This window comes from Sturnira hondurensis, unplaced genomic scaffold, assembly GCF_014824575.4.
Source record: "Sturnira hondurensis isolate 20B ecotype Veracruz unplaced genomic scaffold, ASM1482457v3 Scaffold0010428, whole genome shotgun sequence".
Lineage (NCBI taxonomy): Eukaryota > Metazoa > Chordata > Mammalia > Chiroptera > Phyllostomidae > Sturnira > Sturnira hondurensis.
Window position 1 is genome coordinate 9,640,974 of NW_028083059.1, and position 12,399 is coordinate 9,653,372.

The following is a 12,399-nucleotide window of genomic DNA, read 5'->3' on the forward strand; positions in this document are numbered from 1 at the left end:
TAATAACAAAGGGAAGTATTTCAACAAGTTTTCATTTTTCACAATGCATATTATAATAATTGAACCATGCTTTTTATTGTGAATATTAATTTGATTTTATAATATAAACACATAAAATTGGAATTCTACATTATGCTTCTTGTTTATTTGCAACTAGGTTTTCTTTTGGGTAATTTTCTATGGGCCAGGTTTTAAGATAGTTATACAAAAAATCATGTATGCATATTCATATGGATATTATATGTACATCAACATGATGGCATTTTAAACAATATATTACATACATGGACATTTGATATCTTACTTAAAGCATGTTACATATGCTTTAAAATATTTATTCTCACTAAACTAGACACAGACATTATTACAAATAATTAAATTTAGATGGCTTTATTTCATGCTAAATCAACTCTTTTGACAGAACTATATGACCTCGAAGATTTCTTTCTTTTTTAAATTTTTTTAATTATTTTTCAAGTACAGTTTTCTGTCTATTACTCCCATTCCAACCCACCCCCCCATGCTCCCCCCTCCCTCCCATTTCTACCCTTCTTAGTTGTTGTCCATGTATCCTTTATATTTGTTCCTCTAAATCCCTCCTCTATTTCCCCTGAAATTCCCTCTTAAGTGCTACAGTGCATATTGATTAAATGCCCGTTGGATCAGTTCTTGTGTTAAGGACCAGAAATAAAACAAAATGAGAAACTCTGCACTCTACTAACTTATATTCAGGTAACATGAGTGCTGATGATCTTGCCTCTGCAGCCAAAAATAATGTATAGACTGTTGAAATTGCTAGAGGTTCAAAACCTTTTGTGTTGGATCAATATCAATTTTGAGGATGTTTAAGGCAACTCTTAGGTTTTATTATGCCCAGCACACAACTAAAACAACCAGTTAACTTTAATACTCACAACAGTTTACTGCTTCATTGCCTGAACCTATTGCTTTCACATTATGTTCTGAATATATCTTTGCATAATTAATATATTTATTATAGAAATTTTATTTAAAAATCTTACATGAATTTTGCTTTTCCTAAAGAATATAGAAACAGCTGAAATAGTCTTTTAGGACCCTCTCCCTTTTTCTAGATGGTTAATGACTTCACATCACTGGATAAGATTGAGCCATGAGTAAAAGATCATCTGAAAGTTTAAAGTGGCCCAAATGTAGAAGAATACATATTTAAATATTATGATTCTGAAATGTAAAAAAGAAAAAGTTTATTTTACAAACTTATTTATTCTTGCCTCTCATAAGCTGCTATTCTACTCTGTAGGGTATGTTTGCATATATGACGTGAGAAGCATTGAAAATTCCTAATTCATGTTCTTAAAATCTTTTCAAGTTTAAAGAAATATCTCAGCAGTAAGCATTTATTAATAATGTAATTAAATTTTATCTCACAAATATTCTTTCTATTGCCCTCTGCCTTTGTAAGATGGGATTCAGATATCTGGTAATACTAATCATATGATTTTGGAAATGTTTTGAGTTTGACATCATCTTTGTTAGAGAGTCAACTGGCACTAATAAGACTATTAAAATCTAGACATTATAAAGTAAAAATTAAATTGTTGCAACATTATTCTAATGCAGTATTTCTATTGACAGAGTTGACATATTTTGCTACTGATAACTTCTAATACTTTTCAAAAGTATTTCATAAAAAATAATAATTTGAATATAAAAATACTAAAAGCTGTATTTTGTTTGCTCTTAATTAAGTAGCAAAGCCATAATATTCATATTTGAAGTACTATTTGAAGTCATAAAAACACTAATTCATATTGGCAGATTTGAATTTGTTTTTCATTTATCTTCCAGCAACTTTTTTCAAATGAAAATGATAATATATCTTTCTTAAAATACTCAATACTAAACCAGTTAATCTTTTTATTCATCTGGATTAACCCTTGAAACCACAAAATCAGCTCCTATTATTTTAACTCTGCATGTGGCAATTTTTTAAATATGGCACAAAAGTTTTGAAATTCTTCTCTTGAGAGGTGGGGTCTATGTCCTCTCACTTTGAATCTGGGCCAGACTATGAACATTGTGTGTAACAGACAGAGTATGGCAGAATTGATGATAATTTCTATCCAAAACAAGTTGAGAATAGACTATGTATCTTCTCCCTGGTACTTCTAGAATGACAGCTCTCTTAAAAAGCTTCTTCCTGGAACCTAGTCATTGTGTTGAAAACACCAAGCTTTTGGACAGTCCACACACTTCATCTTCAGAGTTTCATCAGCCCACAGGTAGATATGTAAGAGAATAATTTATCTGGAAATTGAAGCCCTCATTCTCAGCTTTTATAGTCCCTATATTTTTTAGGATATCCTCAACTGAGTCAATCTCAGCCACTGAGTGTTTCCATCTCACAAAAATGCAAAAGACGTAAATCATTCCTGTTATTTTATGTTTAAGTTCTTGATCAATATAATTTTTAATACTAATCAAACTGTTATTTTATACTACTAGTTTTGGGTAGTTACTATGCAGCAATAGCAATCAGAAAAAGACACATTTGTAGTTTGAATTAAAGTTTGTCTTGTGTTATACAGTATGCAATTATTAAAGTAGAGATTTTTTCTTATTAATGAAAGTCCTTTTTTTTAATTTGGAAACTTCCCCAGCTCCTATGACTCAAGACTTCAAAGCATGACTTATGTTTTAGTATTGAGATTTGTTTTCTGCATCATCTATTGGAAAGTGTGGTAAGAATATCTTTCTGTTTTTGTATTTTATTGCTCTGTAGTTTTATATTTCATGCTCATTTTACTAGGTAGTAATATTGTAGTAATATTTCTTACAACAGCATAATAATTTCCCTGCTTCAACTTGTATCAAAACTATATTTACATGATGGATTTCTTATGTGCCAAACACTATATCATTTTAGCACACAGGAATTTGACTTAAAATGCTGGTGACTAAATAGATAGCAATAGTTGCTATTCATTGCTCTCTTGATCCACACTTTCACAGGCAAATAAATATTCTGTATGTCTTTTATAACAGAAGAACTCTGTTTCGTTAATAGAACAGTTTATTTCAAGAAAAGAAAAATAACAGTATAAATCAAGTGTTTGCTGTTGGATGGATGGAGATTATACACACACACACACACACACACACACACACATATATATATATATATTTACTCTCAAAATAAGTATGTGAAAGTTTACATCAGCTGAATAATTTTTGGAGAGGTTCTTCTTTATTTCTCCATCTATCTACCCACACATATATATGCATGTACACAGATAAAATATACACACTTAATACATACAGATATTTGTATAATGCATTCTATATATTTTAATTAAGATGTACTTGAGTATTACATATGTATACACACCCATGTGTGTGTGTCATTAGTATGGCCACTTATTTCCATAATGAAGTAATGGATGGTTCCTGAGAAGGTTGTATACACTTTGTGTGTCACTGACATCAGATCAAGTAGATGCAGCAAAGCCATTAATAGAATGGGTACCATAAACATGAAAAAAGCAATTTCCCATGATATATGAAGTTAAAATGCCATATATTTCAAGGAAAATAATGTTGGAAGTATTATATGTCCCTGGAATGTCAATGTCCTGGAATGAAGGAACTGGGTAGGGTTGGAAGACCCACAAGAAGAGTGTGTTCTAAGGAAGAGACCAGACCACAAATACACCATTTAGTGAGTTTATAATAAATGTGCTGGTAAAAGGGGCACCAACACTGCCAATTAATAAAACCGTGGTTTTTTTTTTTATAAGGCCAAGGCTGATACAATAAGAAAGGCTGTTATGGAAATGATGATTATAAAACCTCAAAATATTAAAAATCAGATTACAGCATTTAAGTGCCAGAAACCATGGAACTGTGATTAGTATAATAATTAGCAAGGTTCAACTAGTGACCCCAGGAACCTTACTCACAGAGAGTTGAATCGTATTGTATTTGGGAAAATGATGATAATGAATAGAACGATCTTTCAACTTAGAAGTAATAAATGGAAAGCTGCACCTCAAGGAAACAAAATCAAAGAATAGTTAATCAGAAGCTTAAGAAAAGTCACCTAAATATGCATGCTCTTCATCCCAATTTTTAGACCACAACTTGTGATCAGACCCAGAATCCATGGAGAAGGAGTGACTGCATCTCCAAGAAGGACTCCGCAGTCTGAAGTCGATTATACATGGCAATGAATCCATCAATACCTTTTCAAAAGACCCTATGACAATGTTTATGTGTCACTCTACTCTGGGGCCAGAGAATACCAAAATACTGTTAGAAATGTAGGGTAGAGTACCCAGTTGTTACTGGTACCCAGAGATCTGAAGTGTCATCAGGACCATTCTCTTAGTGAAGTAATATGTAGAAGACACATAATAAATTAGATCTTTGCTAAACTATGGTTTACATATTTGATTAACATACATGGCTAATATAGAGTCTCTAAACCAACTGTGGTGATTTGCCAGATTCCTGGCAGGGCAGGAATCCCAGTTCGATTCCCAGTCAGGGCACAAGCCTGGGTTGCAGGCTGGTTCCCTGCAGGCCAACTCCCAGCAGGGGATGCACGAAAGGCAACCATACATTGATGTTTCTCTCCCTCTCTCCTTCCCCTCTAAAGATAAATAAATAAATAAATAAATAAACAATCTAAAAAATTTAAATAAATAAATAAATAAAATAAAAAATAAAAAAGAGAGAAATAAAAAAATTCAGATGCCTACAAAAATATTAACATTTAAAATCATAAAAATCCTGGAAGAAAACATAGGCAGTAGGATCACAGACATTTCTCATAGCAATATTTTCTTATGTATCTCCTTGGACAAGGAAAACAAAAGAAAAAAATAAACAAATGGAACTACATCAAACAAAAAGTTTTCACATAGTAAAGGAAACCATCAACAAAATGAAAAGACAGCCCACTTAATGGGAGAACATATTCTCCAATGATACATCTGATGAGGGGTTAATATCCAAAGTTTATAAATAACTTTTAAAACTCAACACCAAAAAACCAAACAATCCAATTAAAAAATGGGCAAAATATCTAAATAGATACTTCTCCAAAGAGAACATACAGATGGCCAACAGGCATATGAAAAGATGCTCGACATCAGTAATCATCAGAGAAATGCAAATTATAATCATAATGAGATATCACTTCATACCTGTCAGAATGGCTATTATCAATAAATCAGCAAACAAGTGTTGGTGAGAATGTTGAAATAAGGGAACACTTGTGCTCTGTTTGTGGGATTGTAGGTTGATGCAGTCACTGTGGAAAGTTGTATGGAAATACTTCGGTAAATTAAAAATGAAACTTCTTATGACCCAGCAATTCTACTTCTGAGTCTATAACCAAAGAAGCCTGAAGCATTGTTTTTGAAAGAATATGGGGTCTGTCCCAAGGGTATCCAGCCATGTAATATGAAAAATAGAGATATTTATTGAAGAAGAAACAAGATACAAGAAACATTGTACACAGGACAGTGATGCCTCAGTCCCCTTCAAAGTAGGTAGCTTGGGACCTCACACAGTTCTCCCAGCATCTCTTCCACTGTTCAAAACACTTTGCAAAATCCTTTGTTAGAATCACCATTGGCTGTCCCACCTGTAGATTTTTTAAATCTCATTAATGGTCTGAAATCTCTTCCCTTTCAAAGGTGATTTTAATTTGAGGAAAAGCCAGAACCCCCAGGACACCAAATCTGAGCCGTAGGGGGCTGAGTCAACTGGGTGATTTGATCTTTCACCAAAAAACTCTGCACAAGACATGATGCATGAGCAGGGCCTGGTGTACTAAAGCTGCCAGTCACCAGTTGCCCATAGCTGTGGCTTTTTCTGTTGTATCGCGTATTTCAGCCAGTGGAGAGCACTGAGGTAGTACTCCTTATTAATTGTTCAGCCTGGAGTGGAGTACTGGTGATGACAACACCTTCCCAAACAAAAAACGTGGTTAACATGGTCTTGATCTTGTTGCAACTTTGCTGCACCTTTGAGTTTGGAGAACCAGGTAACTTCCACTGGACGGCTGTGTCTTATTTTTCACATCACAGCCATAGACCCACAATATGACCTACTGGGGGAAATCTGGTACATTGGTAGCTCTTTGAATCAAGTCATTAACAGCTGCAGCATGATGTTCCTTCTGCTCTGGTAGCAGAAGCTGCAGAATGAATTTTGCCACAACACATGTCATGCCAAGATCCTGTGTCAAAATTGCAGACACAGTAATTTTTGAAATCCTAAAATCAGCTTCTAATTCTCTCACTGTCAGTCTCTGATTTTTGTTGATTTTTGCCTGTATACATACAACATTCTCAGGTGTTCTGCTTGTTGTAGGCCTTAAGTAACGTGGATCACCTTCAACACACTTTCGACCATCTTCAAAGCATTTGTGCCACAGTTTTATTTGCCCTGCTCTCATTGCATCATTCCTGAAAGCCTTCTGAATCATCCGAACAGTTTCTGCAGAAGAATGTTCAAGCTTAAAGTAAAATTTGATGCAGATTGGTTGCTCAACTCACTCAAACATTTTGAAAGCCACAGCCACACAGTACACATGCTCACTCAAAGGATCTATCATCCCCACTGACAAGTACAGTGAAGTCATCATTGTTCATGGGTGCACTTTGCAGTCCATTCTTCTCGGCTGCCAGGTTACACTGATGTTGTGCAAACCTTTCTCATTATATTAAAAATGGCTGGGCTTATTCTGGGCAGACCACAGGTATAGGCATCCTTGTGTTCACTGCAGCATTATTTACAATGGGCAAGATCTAAAGACTAGCTGAGTGCCCTTCAATAGATGAGTGGATTAAAAAAGCTGTGGTACATTTATACCATGGAATACTACTCACCTATAAAAAAGAAAAACTTACCTTTTGTAGCAGCATGGATGGATCTGGAGAGTTATATGCTAAGTGAAATAAGCCTGTCATAGAAAGACAAATACAATATGATTTCACTTATATGTGGAATCTAATGAACAAAATATACTAACACAAAATAGAAATAGACTCATAGACACAGAGAACAGACTGACAGCTGTCAGAGTGGAGGGATTTGGGGGCACTGGGCTAAAAAGGTGAAGGGACTAAACAAAATAATATAAAAAACTCATAGACACAAAGAAAAACATGGTGATTATGAGAGGGAAAGTGGAGCAGGGACATGTATAAGACTGTAAATGGGATATAAATTTTGATGAGTGAACACTTGACTTCAGGTGGTGAACAGCAATACAATATACAGATAATGAATTATCTGTATAATTCATTGATCCCTATATTTGGGATTCCATCTGATCTCCCAAATAAGGAGAAAAATACCTCATCTTAGGTTATAGATGGGTCAGTTCATGTATGGGCACACATAAGTAATTGACTACTGTTATGTTATAACTGACTCAGGGTGAGCTTGAAAGTCAGTATCTCAGAAAATTATTCAGATAGTGTTTTCCAATAGTGTAGAAAACAATGAATCAAGATTAAAAATGTAAATAACTTCAAGAATATAGATGAATATTTTGGACAGCTGGTTGGAAAGTTGAAAGGAAAAAGATGGGGAAATTGAAGGATAAGTATTTTGAGGTGAATGTGTGTGGATGGACATGCTGAAATAAGCATGAGGTGTGCAGAGCTTTCTATCATATCTCTTTCCCTGCTAAAGAGATTTTACTATGGAAGAGGCACTAAACTATTCAGTAAATAAAACTACCTGTGCAGTTGGTGTTGGCCAGGCTCTGTTGAAGGCCAGGCCCTTGCTGGCATGAAAAAATATAACAGAAGTGGCCATGGTGGCAGAGACTGAAGCCTAAATAAAGAAACTCAGAATTACCAAGATGATCTGACCACCAGCAAAAGAAACTGACAATGAACCCCAAATTGCATCATTCTGAGAGGAGATCTATTAGATTCTTGGTGACAAATTTATTACATTGTGTCCCTTCCATCCTGTTCCGGTCAGGAGTTTGTTTTTATGTGCACAGTCAAATTTTCTAAGTGTGGGTTTATTGTTTTTGTCAGCAGGGCATTGACTAGTACTTACATCAACAAGGTTGTAGAGCACTTGATCTAGTGACATGGACTCTGCCCAATGCTGTGTCAGACCAGGGGGCTCACATAAATCAAAGACGTTGTGGGAGTGAATCCATGTCCACAAGATTCAATATTTCTGTCACATATGGCACCACCCAGGAGCCACTGACTTGCTGAAGACACATTTGGCATGCCAGATCTTAGGAAATGATATGTAAAAATAGCATCATTATCCAAGATGCATGATATACACTGAACAAAAATATCTATTTTTCATTATTTCTCCAAATGAAGAATACATGAGTTTGGGAGGCAAGGCATGGAAACAAGGGTATTTCCAGTTATTAACACCTCTAATGACCTACTCTGGAACTTATGATAGACATTTCCATACATCTGGGCATTGCAGGATTATAAATCCTGGACCCCAAAAGGAACACACTCTTTTCAGAGGAAATGCAAAAGTCCCTTTTATCTATACCTCCTGTTTGGACACTTTGAGCATTTTGTGTCCAGGGAAGAGCAAGTAAGAAAGAAAGTCACTGTATTTGCAGGTATGATTGACATTTGACACATTATATGGTGAGGTATGCTAGTCAATAAATGCAAGGAAGAATACAGATAATGAAGGAATTTATTATACTCCCTTGACCAACTGTGAATTGGAAAAGTAGTAAAATTCTATCTTAAATAGGTCTACAGACCCAGAGCTCAAGCACCTTGGGACAAGGTTCTGAGTCACACCAACAGGTAAATCATCCAGACCAAAATAGGTATGAGCTGAGGCCAAGGGGACACTGAAACAAACAGTGAAAGATGCTGACAATGGGTATCAACTGAGATACCAACATCAACGGCATTGACAAAAGTCGAAGTTCATCCCACTAACATCCTTATGGTAGACCTCCTTTCAGAAATAAATGCTCAAAGGAATCCTGAAGGAGTTGCTCCACAACTATATATATATATGATATACATATATCATATATATCGTATACTTATCATATACATATATATCATATATATAGTATATATATATGGAGAAGTGGATCTGACTAGCACAAGTAGTGGGGAGAATTAGATGTGCCCTCCAAGATACGAAGTAAGGAAGGGCTTGTGGCCTAGTTTTGAGGCGTGAGGTCAGCAGATTGCCTCCTGCTATCAGCTTCTTCCCATTCTGTCTAGCTGCAGGGACTGGCACTGGCCAAAGGCCCACTTTCTCAGGGAAGCCTACTTCCAGTGACACAGAATGGCAGGGGTACAAAGGCTTGGCTTTTTGGTCCATCAGGCAAAACTTTGATGGTTGGCACTCTCGAGACTGCCTTTCCCATGCCGGCCAAGGCTTCGTCCAATTTGCACCACAATTTGACTTGTTCCTCTTCTGTTTCTTCCTTGTTCTTTACACAGATGTTGAGCCCTAATATCTGATCTGACACCTCAATCCCTATCTCCGAGTTGGCTTTCAGAGAACCCACTTCACATTCTCTTTATGTAACATAACCACGAAAAATACAAAGATAAAAGATAGGTTCTCTGTTATTTCTAGTTCTGCAATCAGTTTCTGGGTGGAAACAGTAAGTGTAACTTGAAAAAACCACCAACTTTCTTATAAAATACTGTTTTAAATAGCCCTAAGTAAAGAGGCTCTGGCTATTACTCATTTGTTCTTATTAAATGATGTGAAGAGAATATTGAGTAGCTGATAATAAAACATGATTATAATTACATATCTAATTCTCTTTGTGTCTCTATTAATATCTTTTATATTCTGCTTTCTCATCTTAATTCTCTTACACGAGAGCTGTTAGGCCCCTGTGTCATTGACATATGTTTAATGATTACAGCTTCAACTTTTTGGAGCTGAATAATGAAGTTTTGTCAGACAACTGCTCCTGTTAACATACGCTTTATCTCTGTGAGGAATGCTGCTCACTGACTATACACCCCCAATTTGATATAATTCTGTAAATTAAATCAGATGTGAATAATGCGATTTAAAATGGAATATCTTATTTTAAAGAGAGAGAGTTGTTATTTATGTGCAGGATTTTGGTTAACTAAGTAATTAATTTGTATCTAGTATGTAACAGCTATAATAGTTGTCATGGTTTTTGTTTAGTTGCCTTTAAATTACTTTTTTTTTCTCATAAATTCAACATTTCTGGTAGGTTCTATTAATACATAGATTCACAGAAATGCAGTTATTAAGTTATGTACTTCCAACCAATTAAATGATGTGCCCTTTTGTTCTTAGAAATGTGATTTCAACACAGTAAATTCTCTAACGTGTGTGTCTTCTTTTATAAATTAACAACTTGATTTTTTATTTGCATTATATATATGTATATAAATATACATATATTCATGAAAGTGTGATTTTTTCCTAAGTCTTTGGGATAGAACAAAATCGTTTACCAAAAAACAAAAAAAACTTTAAAAACAGATTTATCACTAGTAAGGTGGCAATATAATATGTTCAGCTAGCTAAGTACCTATATTTATCTATGAAATACTATATTAATAACAAACTTTTAAGAAAAATAAAATAATAATTTTGTAACTAATTGTGAGTTATAATATATCTGCTGAAGTAAACACATACCATGAAATACTGTGTTTACCAATGCACCTAAAATTTATGTACAAGTATGAAATATTTCACATACACATGCAAACAAGCACATGTGTATGTATCCTGCTAGTCTGCAAATGTTTTCTCTAAGATTTCTTTACTATCTCCTCTACCAGATTACAGAACTGAATTGTATAGTTAGTAACCAGAATGTTCCTAAAATAATATAAACCAGATAGATTATGACAGTCTTTTGCTGAAAGCCCTTCCATAATTGACTCTCACACTTAGAACAAAACAAAAACCCCTTAGCAAGTGTATTAGTTTGCTAGAACTTCTATAATACTCAATGGCTTAACCAATATACATCAATTTTCTCAAAGTTTCGGAGGTTAAATGTATACAATTTAGATGTTAGTAGGACTAGTTTCTTCAGAGGCCTCTCCTCCCCTTAGCTTGCTTTTTTTTTTTAAAATGTGGTTTTCTCGGTTAGGTTCTTCCATCTGGTCATATTTTAACAATCCACGAGCCACTTTAGTGCAGATACAGACACATTATACTTTTATTTTGGTTTTTCAAATATTTAAGCCTATTCCAACCTTGACACCATTTCTTCTGCTAGGAAAGCTCTTCTCAATTACTTTTATTTTGCGAGACTTGCTTCTTCCTAAAATGTTAACTTTAAATGTCACCACCTGATACAGTAATCTTCCATAATAACCACAAAGGCAGAAACCGCTGCCTTCCATAGTGCTACTTTAATTTTCCTCATAACCCTTTTTGCAAGAGAGAGAAAGAGAGAAGAGAGTGCTTTTTTCTCACATTCATGACTGAACTCTCAGTAAGTAGAAAAATCCCTGGCTTATAGGAGGTAGAGAGTAAGTACCTATTTATTTTGTAACTTTAATGAATACATGAACGGACTGATGTAATTAAAATGTGTCACACTATAGGGTACATCTGTTAGAAATTACTAATTTCTGATTTAAACTAATAATCTTTAAGATAGAATAGAAATAATACAATGTTTGGTAAACAATTACATTGTATATAGATTTTAAATTATTAAAACAATTCACTAATTAGAATTACAACAGTTTTTCATGTGTTAGGTACATCAGATGTTCTTTCCTTTATTGAAAAATAGGTAAATATAAAGATTCATGGATTTTATCTTGTCTTAAAGATTTTATTTATTTATCTTTAGAAGGGAAGGGAAGGAGAGAATGAGAGAAATATCAATGTATGGTTGCCTCTCATGCATCCCCTGCTGGGTCCCCTGCAACCCAGGCATGTGCCCTGACTGGGAATCAAACCGCAATTGTTTGGTTCACAGGCCGGCACTCAATCCACTGAGCTACACCAGCCAGGGCAGATTCATGGATTTTAAATTAGCTGTCTATGATTGTATACCAAGTTAGAAATATTAGGACTTAAACCTTCATGTCCATTTTTAACACTGAGTGCTTATCGCACTGTGGAATGTCCTCCTTTTTACTTGTGTATGTATACTTACAGTCTACAGAATATGACTGCATCTTGAAAATGGATTTTAAAGAAACTGACTGTGCTTTTATTGTTTACTTTTAAAAAGTAGTACTAACAGTATAGGAAATACAGTAGGTAGGAAGGGGTAGCTGTAAAATTATAGAAGCTGGTATAGAGTTTTGGGGAGGACGGGAATGATAACATTCCTCAATACTCACTCATCGTTTAAAAATGAGCATGTAGGATTTTCTAATACAATAGACTCTGTGAGTACATTGA